Source organism: Lissotriton vulgaris, chromosome 11, assembly GCF_964263255.1.
Source record: "Lissotriton vulgaris chromosome 11, aLisVul1.2, whole genome shotgun sequence".
Classification (NCBI taxonomy): domain Eukaryota; kingdom Metazoa; phylum Chordata; class Amphibia; order Caudata; family Salamandridae; genus Lissotriton; species Lissotriton vulgaris.
In genome coordinates this window covers 729,011,046-729,033,164 of record NC_141699.1, presented here as the reverse complement: position 1 = coordinate 729,033,164, position 22,119 = coordinate 729,011,046, and the positions used below count along the sequence as shown (strand labels likewise).

General features: G+C 45.7%; 1 protein-coding gene across 1 annotated transcript in view; it reads left to right on the top strand.

The window, feature by feature from the left end:
• Positions 1-8,520: 8,520 nt before the first annotated feature.
• LOC147683399 (coagulation factor X-like) overlaps positions 8,521-22,119 on the top strand; it is a 214,253-nt gene continuing 200,654 nt past the window's right edge. The window contains exon 1 of the mRNA XM_086943818.1: positions 8,521-8,639. The gene's annotated coding sequence lies outside the window, so the exon portion shown is untranslated. The remainder of the gene's footprint in view (positions 8,640-22,119) is intronic.

Below are 22,119 nucleotides of genomic sequence, written 5' to 3'. Positions count from 1 at the left end.
TTCGTGTGCATTTTAGCGATTGAGAAAATAAGTATTTTAAATAATTCACACTTTCTGTTTATTACACTCCATCCAGTAAATAACTGGGTTCCGCTGTGAAACAGAGTACTCCTGTGAAGCTGACCCCTATGCCCCTGTGAAGGCCCAAAAGTGACCCACGCTGGCAATGAAGTAATGAATAAAAAGTATTTTTAAAGCAGGATTTCTGGGTCTGCTTTTCGATTTGTGGCTCCAGAACTCTGCGGGGCCTCAGGATTTTCAAATCAAGCACAGGATTTACAAATCTTGTTTAAAAACATAAATAAGTAAGGCTGGGGATACAGTGCTTTACTACTGCACTTCATGACGAAGTAAGAGGCTCATAGAATCATTGGAACCTAGTTAGGCCAAGATCTTATGATCCGGTTTAAAAACACTCCAGGGAAATGATATCTACAAGAAGAGTTCACAGCGTTTTTCTGCCAATATCATACATCGAGCATATACTGGGAAATAATGTAAGCCAGCAAGCAGTATTTGTGCATGTTTTGTGTTAAGAATTTGCCTATTTTCAATTTTGGAGGGGCAGCAACATTGTCGTGGTGTCACCGGGGCTTTATGTGGAAGCTTTTTCAATGTTAGATACAAGCCACAGTTGCTGCTTATTTATCTTTTGCAACTAAGAACCATCGACAAAGCCAGTAGTCCTGACTTCTTGTAAGTATGATGTTACTTGTTGTATCATATATCTGGATGCAATGACAAAAACAACAAAATACCACTTTTCAGTCTTCCTTTGAAATTTGTATTTGTTGCATATTTTCCATAGTGCATGTATTGTTTCAAAGGAAGATTAATTTTCACTGAAGATTTTACCTCTATAATTTATACATCAACTACTAACTAAGTGCTACAGCTGTTGTGTGTTAGTCAGGCAGTACTCCAACATCCAACGCACAATGCGTCCTGTTTATTTGTTTGTTATTAAAATACATCTGTGAGGTACTCAGCAATGCATTGTGTTTCAAAGTCTGTTATGAATCTCTGTGGTTATGATGAAGATGAATAAGCAGCTACCTATGTTATATGACACCACTTTATTAATGTAATAACTGCACTTTTACAATTGCTTTATTAACCTTCCTGCTTTCACAAATTTGCTTGAAAATGCACCATTTGTCCACTCTTTTTTCAAAATTTTCTCGGGGGGAACCCTCCTTAGGGGGTTCGGGCTCGCTCGCTGCGCTCGCTCGCTACGCTGTAGTGTGATTTTCTGTTTACGCCTCACCACTTTCAAATGTCACCAGCCGCCACTGCCCCTGGGGGTTTCCAACAGACGACGCACCCACTGTCACAAGAGGTGGGACGACATCTGCCGTCTGGCAAAGCAAGTGGCAGAGATGACCTTGGGGATGCTAACACGCACAGGGCGTTTGGCACGGCGCAGCATGACTCCACTGATGGGCCGCATCTTGGCAGTGACTCATCCTGACCTGGATGCACGTCTGAGGGAGCATCGGCAGCAAGGCAGGGGTGGTAAGTATCTGGGGAGGGTGGATTTTGCTGGGAGTGGATGCATGTGTACAGGGCCTGTGGCACCGGTGACCCATGTGATGTGCGTGTGTTGCTGTGATGTGCTGTGTAATGTGAGTGCCTGCTGTGATTTGTGGTTGTATCAGGCATTGGCCCACCCTGGCCTTACTAAGCTGAAAATCCCTGCTGTACTTTCGCATTGCCAGATGGGTTAGGCTCCACATGGTCATTCATCATTGGGATAGTGTGGGGAATCTATAATGAGGTGAACTGCAGGGTTACTGAGTGTGACTTCATGTATTCCTACTTTGCATGCACCATGATCGTTGAGGCCCACACATCTGACAACAATGTGACCCAGGTTACCACATGATGCTTGCTATGGCCAACTTGGCACTGTGGACTGTAATGACCTAATAGGTGTGTGTGTTGTCCCCTCCTGTTCCCTGAAGGTCTGTCATTGATAACAAGTGTTGTACCCATATCATGTCCCTAGGGCAGGGCAAGTTGGGGGCGCACTCCATCTACGGGCAGGGTGTAGTGCTGTGTGGCATCAACATGGCTCATTCATGGCAGTTATTCTGCGTTACAGGCACTGTTGTGGTCTATATTGTGTGTTGCTGCACAGTGATTGCAGGGTGTGGTGGTTACCATGTAGATTTGGGCCTCTCCTGTGCTGCATTGATTGTAATTTGTGTGACCAGATGATGACACTTACACAACCCTGTTTCTCTCTGTCATGCAGATTCGCAAGAGACCACGGAGGAACATGAGCCCGAAACCAGTGGTATCGAGAGTCGCACTACAACTGCAGCAGAGGCCAGTGACACAGAGCCCACCAGTGCATCTGAGGGGGGCAGAAGTATTCAGGAGGAATCCGTGGCAGTGACACAGAGTACCACATCATCTGATGCCAGCGGGGATGCATCCATGTTGGCAGGCACAGGGGATGGGGAGTCTGCATCATCATCTACCACCGAGCGGCCAGTGCCCAGCCTCCCATCCACTTCCTCTGGTGCTGCCCGTATCTGTGTCACTAAGAGGGGACAAGTCACATTCACACCTGGCACCGCTGCCCCTGTACCTGTCCCCCCTGCTGCCCTCAGTGCAAAGTGTGTTGAGCTCCTGCGCCAGCTTTGTGTGGGCCAGACCGGCCAGCTCAATGCCTTCATTGCCCGTGAAAAGAAATTAGGCCAGGTGGTTGCATACATGGAGGGCATACACTCTGACGTGGGTGGGCTACACCGTACAGTCCAGGCGATGTCATCCACAGTCACGTCAGCCCTTCAACAGGCACCTGCTCCAATTGCAGCTCAGGTGCCTTTGTCCACCCCCCAGTCAGTGGCCACATCAGATGACAGTGTGCACGGTTCGCCTGCGTCAACGAAAAGGTACAGCACAAGGAGCACACAACAGACACAACCCAAAAACTCCCGCCCACAGACACCATCCCCACTGAAGAGCATGGCCACCCCAGAATGCACAGACAAGAGCCAGTCAGGGAAGAGTAAGGCCAGAAGAGCAATGAGGCAGACATCAGGTTCATATGCTGCAGAGGCATCACCAGCAAAAGACTCTCCTGTCAGTAATACATCACACAAACCTACCCATGCAGTGTCTGTGCCCACTGAGGATGTGTTGCATATCAGGGGTTCACCTAGGAAGAGTACAGGGACACATCCACCCAACCCATCAACCCCAATTCCACGTCTATTAATGCAGGTGGAGGAGGGCACTGTAGAGACCACCCGTGGCGAGAAGGCAAAGTAGGGCACTGTAGGGGGTACACCTGGCAAGAAGGCAAAGGAGGGCACTGTAGAGGCCACCCCTGGCAATAAGGCAAAGGAGGGCACTGTAGAGACCACCCCTGGCAAGAAGGCAAAGAGGCACTGTAGGGGGTACACTTGGCAAGAAGGCAAAGGAGGGCACTGTAGGGGGTACACCTGGCAAAGAGGGGAAGGTGGTCCAGAGACGTAGCCAGACCAAGCGTTCTGCGGGGTCCAGCACATCTCTAGAGGTAGTGCCAGTGTCTGCACCTGATGTGGGACAGTTGAGGTGTGTGCCTGTTGTGTCATCAACACTTCCCATCAACTCCAAGACAGGGAAGCCATTTCATATTCCCAAAAAGTGGAAGGGCACCCCTCCAACCTCTCCCACCCACACTGTGTCAGAGGTCTGCATGACTCCACCTTCACGTGCCACCATGCCACCTGGTCCACACAGCCCTCCAGCTTGCCAAGCCACTGTTAGCCCCACAGCACCTCGGGCTCTGTCACCACAGTCAAGTGGGCCTGCTGTCCCTGACACACAGCCAGGTAAAAGTCTGCATGAGAGCCAGGAGTGAGTTGACATCACCCTCATACGCCTGTGCCTCATACAGGTGTGCTAGTCCTGAACATTGTTTGGAACATGGGTGTGTTGCTGGCCCTGTTGCTCTGCTGTGCTGTACTCTCCCCTGTGCAGCCTCTCATGTACTTGCTGTCTCACCTGCCATGGACACTGGCCCTGTTGCTCTGCTGTGCTGTACTCTCCCCTATGCAGCCTCTCATGTACTTGCTGTCTCACCTGCCATGGACACTGGCCCTGTTGCACTGCTGTGTTGTACTCTCCCCTGTGCAGCCTCTCATGTACTTGCTGTCTCACCTGCCATGGACACTGGCCTTGTTGCTCTGCTGTGCTGTACTCTCCCCTGTGCTATGGACATGGGCCCTGTTGCTGTGCTGTGCTGTACTCTCCCCTGTGCAGCCTCTCATGTACTTGCTGTCTCACCTGCCATGGACACTAGCCCTGTTGCTCTGCTGTGCTGTACTCTCCCCTGTGCTATGGACACAGGCCCTGTTGCTGTGCTGTGTTGGCCTCCCCCCTGTGCTATGGACACTGGCCCTGTTGCTATGCTTTGCTGTACTCTCCCCTGTGCAGCCTCTCATGTACTTACTCTCTCACCTGCCATGGACACTGGCCCTGTTGCTCGGCTGTGCTGTACTCTCCCCTGTGCAGCCTCTCATGTACTTGCTGTCTCACCTGCCATGGACACTGGCCATGGTGCTCTGCTGTACTCTCCCCCGTGCTATGGGCACAGGCCCTGTTGCTGTGCTGTGTTGGCCTCTCCCCTGTGCTATGGACACTGGCCCTGTTGCTCTGCTGTGCTGTACTCTCCCCTGTGCAGCCTCTCATGTACTTGCTGTCTCACCTGCCATGGACACTGGCCCTGTTGCTCGGCTGTGCTGTATTCTCCCCTGTGCAGCCTCTCATGTACTTGCTGTCTCACCTGCCACGGACACTGGCCCTGTTGCTCTGCTGTGCTGTACTCTCCTCTGTGCAGCCTCTCATATACTTGCTGTCTCACCTGCCATGGACACTGGCCCTGTTGCTCTGCTGTGTTGGCTTCTCCCCTGTGCTATGGACACTGACCTTCCTGTTTGAGTTCCACCTGTGCATAGTATCTAGCATTTGTACATCTTTTTGTGCCTTGCTTTTGTCTATTATTGTTGTACTGCTACATCTTTGCAATATGTGAATAAATACAGTTACGTCTGTTGTGTGTTTTGTCAGTGTCCTTGCTGATTAAAGTTATTTTTCTGTTTGCATTTGATTGCCTGTGCCCCATGCTCTATGTATCACTTCAACATTGCAAGGCTCTTTGCAGGCATCAGATTCTTAGACAGGGGTGACAGGGTCTTCAATCCATTCTGACCCTGTAAATAGTGTAATCTGTGAGGGCTATTTTACCTGCCGTGCAGTTATCTTCTTAGTGATTTGCTATTGTTGCCTACACTGTTCACATGTCAGGTTCGGGGACACTGCCAGCACAGGGTGTAATGCTGTGCAAAGGTTTATAAGCAGGCTGGGATATGTCATGATGTATGTGTGTGGATTCCTTTCTGTGTGCCCAGCCGTGTATGTGTATGGTCATCTTGTGTTGGCCCTTAGTCCTGGTACCATGGCCTACATGAGATGCGTGGTCTTGGGTGTAGCAGAGGTGTGCAGTGTGAAGGGTGTAAGTTTGTAGTGGATGTATGTGCGCCCCTGTATTGTGAGGGACACACGTGTGTCACCCAGGAGTTGTATGCCTGTTGTTTGTTTTGTCTTGCCCTGTGTAGAAGATTGTATGCACTTTTGTGACCTGTTTGTAGTGCACTGTGCTGTGTGTTGGTGTGTCCATGGTGTTGTGTGACTCCTCCTTGTTGTGTTTATAAGTTTGAAGTGTGCAAAGTGTGTGAGTGGCACATCAGTGTTGTGTTTGATTGATCCTCAATGTGTCTTGGGTGTTTTTCTGTAAACTCTGTGGCCCTGCCGCTCCACACTGGCATTGTTTTTGTGTTTTTCATGCATTGCAGGCACATGGTGGTTTTTCTCCTCCTGTATGGCATGGTGTGTGTGGTGTTAAGCCACCACTATGTGTGCCACTTGTGCCTGGCCTTTGTGGGTGTTCCCTCCCTCTATTTGTGTGTGGTACACCCCTTACATGTCTGCTACTGATATGCAGGCTATTTCACTTTGATGTCAGCTGTCCCCTTGGTTTCCATGTGTGTGTGCCTCCCCATCACTTCATATGTGGGCTTCTGCTTTGTGGTGCAGTTCTTGGGCCATAAGTGTTATTCCACTCTGGACATTGCCCCAATGGTTTATGTGTGCGGTCCTAGTGCTATTAGTCATTCTGTAGTGGTCATGTGCACTTCATCTGTGTGTGCTACCCAGTGCTCTGGTGAAGATGGCTTGGCTCTTGTATCCCAGAGTGGTGCATGTGTAGTTGTTGTGTTGGATGTGTGGGTGTTGGCTCTGGTATTGCTTCAGTTCCTGGGTGTGCTGTTGTATTTGTGCAGTGCTGATTTGTGGTGTGTGTGATGCGGTTGTGTCAATCATGTGTGCGTGTGGCTGTTGTGCTTGTTATGCACACACTGCTTGTTGTGCATGCAGTGTTGTGTGTATGTGGCCTTGGCTTTGCCTGATGTGCATCCCGTGATGTCTTGTGGTGTTTGTTGATTGGGGTTTCATGTGCATCTGTGGTGGGTTTGATGTGGCAGTGTGTGTTTGTCCAGATGCACTTCTTGTGTGATTTGTGTTATGGTTTGTGGGTTTTGTTCCTGAGTGATGTTGTTGTGTACTCCTGTTGTGTCTGTGCTCCGATTGGTTTTCCCCAGTTTGGCTGACAGGGTATGTCTGTTTATGTTGGAGTTCAGTATGTGTTCCTGTAGTGTTTGTGTGTTGTTCTTGTGCAGGCATCTGTTGAGGCATCCCTGTGTGTGTGTTGTGTTTGTGGCTATACCCAGAGTGTGTGTTTGTTTGTGTGTGTATGTGCTGGGAAAGATTGTGAGCCTTCAGTGTGTGTGGCACTGGTGTTGTGTGTTCCTGCTCAGCCACTCCTGCAGTGGCTGTCTCCCTGGTTATGTGTTGTGTGGTGCAGAGAGTGTGTATTGTGCTTGTTGGTGCAGTGCTTGTTGGTGTGCATGGGGGTGCACAGGATGGGCACCTGGCCTTTGACTTGATGGGGTGTGTTGATGTGTGGTTGGCGGTGGTGTGTCCCTATGGTGTTTGTGCCCTGCCCATGCCTTGGAGTGGCCCTGCCTTTAGCATAGTGCGCATGTGTTGACCGTGGCGGTGACGTGACCGAGACCTGGACGTTGCTACTGGTTGGCAGACGATTAGTGTCCCGGATGCTGAGGGGTGCCTTGTTGTCAGGTGGGTCATGTGTGCGGGCCCTTGTGGATGTATTGTGTCCCCCAGCAGGGTGTCTGTGTGGTGATTGGACCCTGTGTCGGCATGTGTGTTGTGTGTTGCATTTGTGTAGTTGCGGTACATCACCGGATGCATGTGGAGGGCTGGGTCTATGGCATTCATGATCGGGTCTCGGCAATCGCGCTCCGCTATCGAGTTTCCGCCTCTTCAAGCTGGGCGGTGCCTCCGCTGCGGTGCATCTGCTTGTTTGGGCCATCCTAATTTGTCGAGCTGGGCGGACGTCATTCGGCACGGCGGTGAGTCTCGATTGGCTCCGGCCGCCGCGGTGGCGGGCGCACTTTGATAGCCGTGCGCGGCGCTCCTCAGTTGACGAGAATTGACCTATGTTTTGTTATCCTGATGTGGCGGACGTGAGTACCGCTGCTCTCGGGCGGAAAAAGCTGCTTTTCCGCCCCGCCAACACCTCGGTGGTGCCACCGCCCGACATCCTAAAGGACCCCTATATGTCAAGAATGAATGGTCAGGAGGAACACAAATTCAAGATATATAACCTAATCCAGTGATTGTGGCTGTTTGTACTAAAATCACTTGATTTCTTCCCAAAGGAATCCTTCTTTCCAATCTTACAAAAACAATAGATTGGGAAAAAAACAATAAGGATCTAAACACATGATTTACAGTTTGCATGCAGTTCCTAGATGCAGGTGACCAGATCACTGTGCTATATTAAAAGGTTTGCAATTTATGAACTGTAAGTAACAAAATGATTGTAGTGTCAAAAACAGTAGCCCACTTACCTATCTACATAAAATACTAATCTGTGATCTCGAGGTTGTCGGATGTGCTGTGCAGCAGGGGCTTTAACCCACTATGCTACTTTATGAGTCTAAACTGTGACTTGGCAAGACACAGAAATCTCCTAAAACTGTGTTAACAACTAGAGTTATTTGACCGCTGTAGTAATCCCCTCAAATTTGATGGGCACACAAAGATCTCAGCCGCAGGTATCTGAACCATGTAGGATATTTTAAAACCCGGCCACTTTGTGGCCAATTAAGTAAGCTAGAACAGATTTACTGTCACATTTGTCCTTGTTGAAACTTTGTTACAACTGATTTTTTTTAGACAAATGTACAAGATTGACTCGTAAACCCACAGTACATTACTTCCATTTCCAGCACTAGTGTGATGTTAATCTTATTACAACATTCTGGTACCATTCCCTTGATACTGTTTTTGCCGTGAGCTCTGTTTGCAGACTAAAGGTTCGCTCACTTCCCACACATCCCATGTGGTCTTTGTAAATATTTAACAAGAATAACTCATTAGCCCAGAACCCTCAGCCAACCGTACGGAACAGCTCTCCAAAAGACCTCCAGACCGCGGAACCCGGGATCCCAAATTCCCGTTTGGTTACAGCCCGATAAATTGGATTTTGTGAGCAAAAACAGGTAAGAGAACCCACTCTAATTCGACATAAATCAGACTATGAGGGCAAGTGGCTTCTTAAGGGGCTACAAAGCCATTCTTGGGTAGAAGTTGTAAATTAACAGGGAAGGGCAGATTTGATCAGCAGAATGCAGCACTGAAATCCCCATGGTTGCACGAACTCTGATTAATACAGTGATTCATATGTACACTACATTGCGCGCCAGTTATGCCATTGACTACACAAGGACGCAAAAAATGCTGTGCTTGCAAAATGCCAAGCAAAAATTAAAATTCTGGCACAGCACAAAAGCAGATCGAGGTGTGTGAAGTGTGAGCTTTATTCTCGAGTCAAACATTTCGGCATCATTCTTCTCACACAGATGAACGCCCAAAGTTAAAATCGTGTAATATATGCAACTTCCACAAAAATTACACTTGCTAAATATGGAAATGTCACACAATTTCGGTTTGCCCATTATCTGCACCATTTATTTTTTTTGGCGCAATCATTCCAAGAAAAGACAGGTCGCGCGCTCCTTCGCGTGATTTAAGTTGATACGGCTGCTGTGTGTGGCCTTGGGCTGTTTGAGCTGTCCCTCCTCTGTTGAAAGGAGAACAGTTTTGGACACACTCAGGATAGGTATTGCCACGGACGGGCAGGATAGGCCGGAAGGAGTGGGAGTTGAAAAGTTTGGGATGATGGACGAGTGATTGAGAGTGAGGTTATATTCGGCCATAAAGTGTGGTGATTGTCAGAAAATGTGTAGGGGGTATTTCCTCAAGAGGTGGGGTAGTGGCATGCAGAAATAAATAGAGCTTTATTTGTGGCCACTTCATTGTGAAATGGGCATGTGTACAAGCTGAGAGGCGAAGCTATGGACAACAGCTGGGCCTGGACTTTAATGAGGTGCTGGTGCACTGGTAGGGCCAAGGTGGTACGCAATGGGGAGAGGTGATGCTGATGTTGTGAAAACTAAACAGTAAATGGCCTTGGTAATGGGTTCCATGTTTAACTATCGAGGTAAAAAATATAGTTTACAAAAATATGGATGTAAAAATATCGAATACAAAAATATTGACTCCCTATACTTAAACAGGTAAGTACAATAATACCGAATTTAAAATATTGAAGTAAAAAATATAGACGTGAAAAATATCGACTTAAAATTACATATAACTTACACAAAATATATTAAAATAATATTAATATTTTTTATCAAATAAATTACATTTAATATTTATTTTAACTTACTTTAAAAAAATATAAACACACAAAAATGTGTAATTATACATATATTTACTTAAAGACATTTTATTAACTATTATCTTATTTAATTTATAAACTTTTTAAATTATATAAAAATAACATATATACATATATCAATAATTTAAAATAAAATAAACCATCCTATAATTAATTAACCCGTTAAATAATTATTTAAAAAAATAAAAAATACATTTCACAACAGAATAATTACAATAGCAGGGAAAATATTGGATAGCGGAGGGGTAAAAATTACTAGTCCCACTCCAGTGAGTGCAACAGCAGGGAAAGTGCTAGATATCGGGGGGGGGGGGGTAAAAATTACTATTCCCACTCCAGTGAATGCAACAGTAGGGAAAGTGTTGGATAGCGGAGGGGTAAAATTTACTATTCCCACTCCATCGAGCGCAACAGTAGGGAAAGTCTCTGCCAGCGGAGGGGTAAAAATTATTATTCCCACTCCAGTGAACGCAACAATAGGGAGAGAGTTGGATAGCGGAGCGGTAAAAATTACAATTCCCACTCCAGTGAGTGCCGCTCGCCTGAGGAGACTTTGATCCCGTGTTGCTTTTTGCTGCCTGGAGCCCCATAGGGCATTGGAGCCTGTGTCCCTGGAGCCCCGTTGGGCATTGGAGTGAGCGCGGGGGAGCTGCTGTGCAGGAGGACGGGACTGCGAGGCCCAGCAGGCTGTGCGTGTTCCATCGAGCACACCTGCCGCCTCTTCCCGTGTCTCCGCCCCCTGCTTGAACGCATAAAGCACCTAGCGTGACTAAGCCTAGCCCAGCCGCTCTAACCCCAACAGTTAATTCCACTCTGTTGGCGATTCCTTCTACCTCGGCGCCTAAAGGGAATACTACAACAACTGTTCAACTAATTCCACCCCCAACAAACTCACAAAACAGATCGGCTTCCAAGTCAGCTACTGTTATAACTAAACCATCTAATGACATAGCTACTGTCATAACTAAACCATCTAATGACATAGTTAGCATCCCAAATGAAAGCCAATCAACTGAGGTGAGGGGACAAAAACCAAGATGGGGAAGGCCCAAACCGGTCCCAAACCCAGAATTACCGCCAGAGGCAGTGCCCTTTGTGGTAGTCTTAACAGGGGTTCCGGTGTTACCAACTAGCAAGAGGGAGGGCTTTGCACAAATAAAAAACAAGATCATGCATTGGTTAAGTCTATACAGACCAATAGCACCCCACATAAATGGTGAAATTGTTCACGTTCGACGCCTTCAATGGTTGGGAAGCAGACCAAAAAACATTGAGGGTGACGTGGTGGTTGTAAACTTTAGGGATCCCAATGCAGTCCAATTTGTATTAAATTGGCCTCCGGGCACTACAAGTAACTGCATAATACCCAGACTGTTGACTTTTTTTTATCCAAGGTCTGTAGTTTTTCCCTCTCAGCAACAACCAGCCTCTCATATAACATCTCAAACTATGTCCTGCTCCTATCCACCAGTTATGCAGAGGGTTGATAATACACATCAAATGATACCACCACTTATTAGACCTAATCCTATGGAGCCTTTTTATCCCCTAAATCATGCACCTGTACCTGACGTCTTTGGCTGGAATTGTGTCCCATATAGGCAAACCAAACCTAACAACAGAAGAATGGACCACCTAAAGCCCTTCACCCCTTTAGAAACCACCAATAGATTTGACATCTTCAGCGGTCTAGATGACTGTGATTGATGCCAAATGCCTAAGGGGGTTGATGGAAACGAATTGTTGAATGCCAATTTGTTGGGGGGAGTAGGGAGCGAATTCTGTTTACAAAGAGCTGGTGTTAACATTAATGAAACAAAAATTGAGGGGAATGCAAGCTTATTGCCTGTGTTGGTACCAATAATTGGGGATAGCTCAATACCAATGGGAAGTGTTGTACCCCAAAATGAGTTGATGTCTTTAGAACCTGATGTAACTAGCCCAGAATGCCATATTACAGTGTCTGTTGAGGGGGGAAATGTACTGATGCAAAAAATTTCGGTAGTACGGCAGCCCATAAAACTGGTTTCCTGGAATATAGCCGGGTTATCAAAAAATTTAAGGGACCCGGAATGGGCAAGCTTCATTGACACCTTTGATTTTTGTATGTTGCAAGAGACCTGGTCAGTTGAAATTACACACAGGCTAGGATACAAATCTTATGGTGTCAGTGCGACTCCCTCTAGGAGTGGAAGACGCTTGGGAGGGTTGTTGATCTGGGTAAAAGTAGACCTAAAAGTGAACATAGAAGTGATGGATACCAACTCCCCCAATATTTTGATCTTGAAAATCAATGTTTGCAAAGGGAAAAAACTCTATTTAGTCAACGTTTACAGCAGACCAACTCCCATTACTAGAGAATCTCCCTTATTAACACAACTTGATCTCCTATTGGGTAACCTGGATACTAGAGTGAATTATGTCATTATATCAGGTGATTTTAATTGCAATTATGAGCCTATTGTGGGGCTTAGTGACATCTTCTTAGAAGAAGATGAGGCAAATGGGATCCCTGTTTTAGATAACATAAAACCAGTTAAATGCTCGCCCCTGGCCCTCCAATTGACGAGACTATGCGCAGAATACTGCACTAGAGCGTGCAATGGACGGCTACCATCAGATATCATGAAGAAGCCTACCTTCTATAGAGGGAACTACAAAAGCAATATAGATTTTATTATTGCCTCAGTGTCATCATGGGAATTCCTTCTTGACATGGAGGTAATAGAAAGATTAGAGAGTGACCATTTCCCTCTAGCCCTTCAGATTGAGGACTCCCTATTTGGAGATACAGTTTCCCCACTGACTGGAGAAGTAATCAACGGTGACCAAAATGAGTTACATATCAGTAACAATAGACGTTCCCTCAAATGACCACTAATATTGGGCAATGGTGAAATCATAGCAGAAATCTATAAGCTCTTTGCTAGCATCTTTGGAGCATACTCAAATGACACCCCAAAGGAAGGGAATGGCAGTCACTTTATGAAACTACATCATACATTTTTTGATGCCTTAAAGCCCTTAGTCACCAAGATGCCGAAGAAAGGGCAGCAGAAGACACACAATTTGCCCCATAGCAAACCCTGGTATAACAAGGACTGCAGGGAGTCCAAGAGGGCACTTTTAACTGCAATTAAATCGAAGGCACAACCGAATATTATGTCAGCCAGGAACAATTATAAATTGGTCCAAAAGGCATGTAAAGTGGCATGGGAAGAAGCAAAATGGGCTGACCTGTTGCATGCAGCAAAAACACGAGATAACATAGCCTTCTGGAGGCTGATAGCGAATGGGAATCACCAAGGTAGAGTGGTCAAGGATGTCTATTTAGATGAACAGACATGGGTAAACCATTTTTCTGACCTCTACAAGGAATATGAGGAACCCATTACAGATAGAACCCCAAGCCATGTCATTCCGGGGGACACCCTGGATTTTACTCTAGGTGAGACAGAATTGGCGATAACCCAGATTAAATCTGGTAAAGCCCCTGGGTTAGACAAGATCCCGGGAGACTTGTATAAACACGAATTAAAAATTTGGGCTCCATATATTAATCATCTGTGTAACGAGTTATCCCGGAATTTAGACTTCCCAGAGAGCTGGAAGGGGGCTGAAATTGTTTTAATTTATAAGAAAGGTGACAGGATGGACCCCTCAAATTATCGTCCAATAAGCCTAATGGATATACTACAAAAAATTTACACAAGACATATCCTATTCCGTGTTAATGACTGGCTGGACGAAAAGGCAATTTTGTCTAGATACCAAGCGGGATTCAGATCCAAAGTTAGTACAATTGACCAAATTTTTCGCTTTTGTTGCCTTTATTGGAAATACATTAAGATTAAAAAGGGACAACTACATGTTGCGTTCGTCGACCTAAGGGCGGCGTTCGATTTAGTTCCACGTAAACTATTGTGGGAAACACTAAGCTCAGTAGGGATGCCACCCACACTGATAGCGCAAATAAAAGAGCTCCATAGAGGTAACTTTGCCAGAGTACGGTGGGGCCCAAAAGGCGAATTAACCCCCAAAATTCCAATCGAACGCGGTGTGCGCCAGGGGTGTGTACTGGCCCCCACACTGTTTTCGCTATTTGTGAATGATATTCCTTCACACTTGGAAGGATGTAAAAACGACTCTCCCAAGTTGAATGGTGAAAAAGTTACTTCCCTATTGTTTGCGGACGATACCATTCTAATTTCCCAGACAAAAAAAGGTCTCCAGTCTCTGTTAAATTCTTTTAATGATTACTGTAACAAGAAAGGATTGGAGATAAATGGGAAAAAGACAAAGTGTATGGTCCTAAATCCAACTAAAATTGACAAGGGCTGTCTAACTTTAAATGGATCAAAACTGGAATCAGTCCCGCATTTTGGATACCTGGGGGTAACATTAGACTCCAATTTTACATGGAAAGCCCAATTGGAAAAATGTAAGATGCTGTTTAGCCAGAACACAAAACCCATTCTTAGAGAGCAAGGCCAAAGCACCAGTAAGGCCGTGTCTCCTGCAGTTGAACTTTTTAAATTTAAGGTTCAACCTGCAGTATTATACGGTTCAGAAATTTGGGGCCCAGGGTCCAAAGATGCTTTCAGGGTCTTGGACAACAACTTCCTGAGAAGTCTGGTTAGAGTCCCTAGAAGTACTCCTCTGGTCCCACTCCAGCTTGATCTAAACCTTCGTAGAACGGACCATCATATCATTCTACATCCTTTATTGTTATGGATCAGGCTGTGGCGTGTGCCCGAGTTGCAAGTATATAAAAATGGGTTAATAGAAATCATGGAGCTTGACAGCTTCAAGGTGATATCCTGGTTTAAACATGTTAAATTCTGGCTTACCTTACTAGGTCTGTCGCACTACTGGGAACAACCAGATCTACTTCCACCACATTCAAAAACCATGGTATAAAAATGCTTTTGGTCGTATATTACGGGTATGATCAAAAACGCTTCATCTAGTGGGTCACTTGTAACAAGATTTCTTACCTTTAAAGATGATCCATTCTTCGAGTCCGTTTTGGATGAAATAGAACCACCGTTAGCAAAGACCTTATTTCTGAAATTCAGATATGGTAATCTCCAAATTGGTTCAACACTGGCTCGGTGGTCTGGTGGTGTAAACTCGGAGAATCATGTAGAGGATGAATTATGCACCATGTGTGGATGTAATCAAAAAGAAAATGAGTTACACATCCTCTTCTTCTGCCCAACATATGCCCAGGCTAGAAAAAGATGGATTAAACCCATATGTTTAACATTAGGTGTAAGATCATGTTCTCAGGCCCTAAGGATTTTCTTGTCTAATACTAGCCAACCTATTGTATTTAGCGTTAGCAGATTCTTGCATAGTATCTTTTTCCAAAGAAGAAAATTGGGTTATAAATTGTAAAATGTTGATATGCCAAAAGTGTTGTTGATATGCCAAAATTGCTGCTTAGTAATAATTGAGGGATAACTGATGAAATTCTATTCCTGTCGCCCGTATTCCTGATGAATTTTATTCCTGTCGCCCATAACTGTTCCTATTGAGTTTGAATAATTATTATGAATGTTTAAACATCTTGACCTTTGATTTTAGAATCGACATGAAAATTGAATGAATTTTATAGTATGTTGTGCATTTCAAAAGAATGTTTTATTTGTTGCAATGTATTGTTCTTTTATGGTATTCATGCCGAAATAAAGATTGAAATTGAATTGAATTGAATTGAGTGCAACAGTAGGGAAAGTGTTGGATAGCGGAGGCGTAAAAATTACTATTTCCACGCCAGTGAGTGCAAATCAGGGAAAGTGTTGGATAGCTGTGGGGCTAACATTACTATTCCCACTCCAGTGAGTGCAACAGTAGGGAAAGTGTTGGATAGCGCAGGGGTAAAAATTACTATTCCCACTCCAGTGAGTGCAACAGTAGGGAAAGTGTTGGATAGCGGAGGGGTAAAAATTACTATTCCCACTCGTGAGTGAAAATCAGTGAAAGTGTTGGATAGCGGAGGGGTAAAAATTACTATTCTCACTCCAGTGACTGCAACAGTAGGGAAAGTGCTGGATACCACACCAATAAAAATAATAACACATTTTTATTACATTTAATTTCCATTATTAACATAAATAATATTGGAATTTAAATATATTATTATTAAAAAAGATAATAAACATTCTATAATTACACATTTTGTTAACACTATAACATCCACAACACATACCTAAAAATAATTACACAATTAGAATTAATAATTACTAATTAATTAATATACATTAATTAACAAATAATAATTATTCAAAATGACTTCCCACCCTTCTCACCTTTACACCTATAAATACAACAACACACACCTAAAATTAATTAAACAATTACCATAATTTATTAAGAATTAATTAAAATTAATTCACAACTAATTAGCATACAATTATTAATTAATTAATGTACACATTTAGCTCAATAACATCACAATTATACAATTATGAATAAATATAAATTATTCAATAAAATTGATATAATTTAATTGCTTCCCACCTTATTCCCCTATAAACCCACAACCCGCTACAGAACTAAAAACGCAAATTTCAATTTAAAATAATGTATTCACTACTATAAATGATAAATAAAGTCTGTATAATTAAATTACTTCCCACCCTATTTCCCTATAAACCCACAACCCGCTACGGAACTAAAAACGCAAAATTGTATTAAAAAAATATTTACTACTACAATTTGAACACATATAATAAAAATACAAACAATTCTCATACAAAATATTAAAATACATAAAATTAATAATAAATAGATATTTTTAACAACTATATTTTTGTAAACGATATTGAACACTTCGATATTTTACTAATCGATATTAATTACCTGACAATTGATATTCTTGTCCACAATATTTTTTCCATCGATATTTATGACCTCCGATATTTTCCCCTCAATATTTATGTATATCGATAGTTATACATCGATATTCTAGCTCTGTACCTTGGTAATGATGTGCTGATTCATCTGGATGAGAATAATTTGTTTCACTGTCTCTGCGCTGCCTGCTGTCCCTGCCCCTCCGCTTCCCCCATCAGGACCACCAATGGAGGTCACCGCTGGCCACACAGCAGACGCAACGCAGCGGGCGCACCACCAAAGCGCTGCCGCTTGGACAATGCCCAGCACCAGGACCCCGGGCCCTCCCACCACCAATGGTACACTGCCAAGGAACTCCTGGACCCCAGATACCGAAACAAGTTGCGTCTTCTCATCCACACTATCCACCAAAAGGACATTTCACCTGCCGATACTGCCATTTCTCCTGCGAAACAACTTACGAAAGATCCAGCACCACTCCTGCCCACAAGACCAAGAACACCCTGCAACCACTCCAGTGTATCCTGCTTAACTGCTGCCCTCTCTGTAAACATGCCACGGAAAACTGGGATACCATCACCACCCACACCACGGGTGATGCCTTCATCACCAAAACATGGCTCAACCCCTACTCATACTCCAACATCACCACCGCCACTTCAAAAGGCTACAGATGATACACAGAGACTGTGCCAACAAACCAGGCTTAAGCATTGCATCATCTTCAAAGAAACCATCAGATACACCATCACCAATGATGTCCCCACGCCTCTCATGGAACACCTCAACTTCCTACTACAAACCGACGTCGAAGACCACAATAAGTGGAACCCTCGCCTACAGACCCCCTGGACCCCGAGCAACATTCTGCTACACCATCCCCAACCTCATAACCCCCCTAGCAATCGACCCGCACCACCACGTCCTACTCGACGACCTCAACTTTCACGTAGACGATCCCAACACTGCCAACTCCATCTCCTTCTTGAGAACCTGAACAACATTGGACTCACCCAACTGGTCACCGAAACTATGCACAAAGCCAGACACACACTCGACCCCATCTTCACCTCCAGCGACAGAATCAAATTCAGCCACACCACAGAACTCACCTGGATGGACCACACTATTGCACACTTCACCATCACCGATGCTCAGCATACCATCACCAGGCGCCTTCTCCCCCCCCCACTGCAGCAGGAGCAAGGTCACTGAAACTCACTGGTCACAGGCCCTCACCAACTCCCACCTGAGGCCTCAACAGACCTTGACTAAACCTCAATTAAAAATCTACTCGAGCGGCAGTAAAAGACAGCTCGCACTGTGCAAGATGCTGTTTTCAATGATCGCACAGTGCAGACAATCATCCGGTACTGTGCAATCATTGCGAATAGTGCACTACACAGTTCACGTAGTGCTACGCGTAGCTCGCGAAGTGCACTTCGCCTAGCTACAAGTAGCGCTACTTCGCGAATTACGCCCAGGCTTAATAAGGAGCATGCTTATGTTATTTTATGTACATTTGTATTGAGGGTTTATGCCTATCTAATTCTTATCTTAACAGGGAAAAGGCTGGCCATGTAGTGCTTTGATGTTTGCATTTAATCTGTTCGCCTTTAGCCCCACAAGGCCTATATGTACTACGGTTCCGGTTCATAATATGGTAGACGGCTGGCCACGTGTAGTTTTACTGTATTGTATCAGATCTGTTCAATTCATTTTAAGCACAGCAAGATACATATGTATTGCAATGGTTTTAACTAATCAAGGAATAGAAATTAAATATTTAAATTTGTCTCTGAGGGAAGAGGCAATCCACTTTAGAGCATTGTCATGCATTAAGAGATGATGGAATATTCATAGTAGTGTTAGGTGGTGGACAGTGGAAAATGCCACTGATAGATCCTGAAGAACGATGGCAAATAAAATACTGTATATATCAGCTGCTTTTTAATCTTTAATGTATTTCAATGTATACATCTTGAAAGGATGTAATGCTTCGTCAGCCTTGCCAGGGCTCGGCCATTGAGCTGCAGACCATTGTGTGTTTTATAGCTACAGGCATTCAAGTCACAAAACCATCCTGCTAGTGATAGGAGCAAACAAAACCCCTTACTGATGTACATAAATCTCTAGGGTCGAGGCTTCCAAAGAGCTCCCCGTTGCAGCCTGTTAGATTTGAAACGGCACAGAAACCAATTGCTGAACAAGCAGAATTAAGACCCAATCTGGTTTTGATGGGAATTTGGTCATCAAGGTAGCTCGGAACATATAGACATAGTTTATGTGATGTCATTTGAGAATCTAGAATGCTCAAGATCCCATGGTTGAGATGTATAAAAACACACTAGCTAACCTGGGTTTGGGAGAATATTGGCAAAAACACTTCGGGTCATATTCTCAAGGATTTATCGCTGCGTTAACGGCACATTATCACAGCCAAGGTTACAATGAATGTATCGCCCCATCGCCCCGTTCACAAGCTGGTGCTCAGAGCTCATATCACCAGTTTACCTGTGATTGCAGCCGTAAAAAACAGTACCACAGATGACCTCTGCAACTATCGCTAGTGAGATACAAAGTAGGCATTCCCGTGCAAAAAGCTGCAACAACACCACTCTGCAACATTCTCAACGACCAGCCAGATCGGTGATAAGATCCCAAAACAGGCGATAAGGCGCATTAGCAGCAGGAAATTAACACCTGCTCTGACCTGGTGTAAAGTTGGACGACAGCCTGCACCACAAAAGGGAGCCCAGCCCAGAGCCACACCTGAAGGGCAACAGATGCCATGGAGCCATTGATCATGCAGCTCAGACACCCAAGAGGGCCACAACACCCACCGCTATCACCCCCAGGCCCCACCCAGAACCACCACCCCCAACCAATCCTGAGGCAGCGCAGACAAAGAGAGCGACCGTCAGAAAATGCACTAACCTCACAGACCCAACACCAGAGAATCTCATTGCCCACTACAGGCTCAAAGGGACAACCATCCTCCGCATCTTGAACATCACGCCCACCGGCTGACGGTACCAACACAGCGGACAACCAACATCCCACCTCAGACAAAGCTGCTGGCTGTGCTGCACTTGTTGGTCTCTGGTACCCTCCAACCAACAACCGCCTGAGTTGGAGGAGTCTCGCAGCCAGCCCAATCCAAGTCCCTCACAACAGTCATGGATGACACCATCAGCTTGTTACCCCACTATCTATACTTCCCCACACTGCGCAGGAACAGCTGGAGACCAAGCAAGGCGTCTATGCCATAGCTGGCTTCCCACACGTGTAATGGGGTAATTGACTGCACACATGTCCTATTTGTGCTCCCTGGCAACACTGCACACAGTAAGCGCAACAGAAAGTGCACATATTTCATCAATGTGCAGGCAATAGTGGACCAGGGAATCTCCACCAACGTCGACGCCAACCACCCAGGCAGTGTGCATGGTTCCTACCTCTACTGACAGTCCTTCCTCAACCAGTGCTACCAGGATGGCACCCATGGAAATGCACTGCTCATTGGCAAATACCAAATGAACACACCACACACCCAACTCCACAATCATGCAACTCACAGCACTGGGAATGCACGCGCCACAAACTCACATACAACATGCCAAACAACAGGCCCACCCACCAGACACGACAGCACAACTTACTGTGGGAACCAGGACCAGCCATGTACATAAGCCATCAGCGGCATGGCACCTCAGCCACTCAATAGCAGAATGTGGGAAGAGGTGGGGACCAGGCATGTGCGAAGGAGGCAAGTGTCCGATGAATGAGAATGTACACAATGCCATGTGTGGCATGGATGTGATGGCCAGACTGCAGTATGCAGACCACACACATATCCATGTCGACATACAGCACTGCTGTTTGGAGTGTAGTGGACATTGGAAGCAACCATGTCACACCAGCCAGTGGGGAAAGTCACAGAAATGTAGCTTGTTACGTCCCCCCCATAAACGTGAGGTGAGTGGGCTGGCCCAGCGTATGCCAGGCCAGCGTAGAGGTATGAATAAAAGGCACATAACTCTGGGTGTGGTCCCCTTCTAGAATGCTCAACGTGTCTGCCAGAGTGGAACCTCTCACCCTGCCACAAGGGCGATGCAGTGAGTGCTAGTGCCTGCGATCCTGTGTGCCTGCTGCACCCCGGCCCTCTGATCCACGAACCAGTCTTGCCCGCCCCTGTGCCCCCTGCCCTCAATGCCCACCTGCCGACACCGGAGTGTGTCGAAGAGGGCCCACCACGTGCCGGTGGAAGATCCAAGCCCAAGGCCCGCGACCCTGGCAGCCTCCTCAGACCATCACAGCCTCTGCGACACAGGCCCACAGTACTCCTTTTTCGTTGACGTACTCCACCGGCATACACAGCGGACTAGTACGTCACACATTTGGAACTGAGTCTTGATTACACCATGGCAGAGAACATTATTTATGGCAGAGTTTATATCGTTATACTCCCTTCGATGTTGTGCCACCAAGTCTGTGTATAGGACTCCAACCAACTGTGTCTGTGGCCCCACGCTGACAACTGCCCTCGGGCCACACTGCGCTCGAGTAGGTCACACATTTGGAGCTGAGTCTTGATTTTTCAAAGGCAGAGTACATAGCATTGCAAGCAAGGAGAGGTGTAAGAGGATGACGCGTGTCAGTCAGGGGGTAAAAAGGATCATTGTTACGGAGGTGATCAAGCACTACCGTCAACTGCCCTGGTGTCACTAACTCTGTGCATCGCAAGCCAACAACATGTGGATGTGGGCCACTGCTTACCGCTGCCTACGGCCTACACTGTGGTCGAGTAGGTCACACATTTGGGACTGAGACTGGATTTAGCTATGGCCGAGTTCACATCATTGTACCGGCATCATCGCAGACTGCATCCCCTCACAGTACCGGTGCCACTAAGTCTGTTCCCCGACATTCATGGACACTCTCTGGTTGAACTTTGAGAACCATTACAATTGTTTTGCCAATCTTTTGAAGAAACTGAGGAACATTTGATAAATGTTGTCCTCTGTATGCTAAAGGTAGAATCAAGTGAATGGTACCCTTTTGTCGGTTCTTGAGCTTGATGGAATGAGACAAGCGCTTAGGATCTGTAAAAGTGGCACCTCAAAAATAGTTTATAGTCACATGGCCTTATTTACGAGAAAGTAATGCAGTGCAGTGCCGCAAACCATTTGGCTGCGCCATGCTGAGTTACTTTCAGAGCACAGGGATGCATCATATTTACAAAAATATGATGAATCCTTGTGCTGTCCCTTGCACTGGTGCAGAATTGGCTGCCATGCACCAACGCAGGCACACATGCACCATGGTGCAAGGGTGCCTGCGTTTCGAGGATGTTTTATTTCTGTGACGGAAGG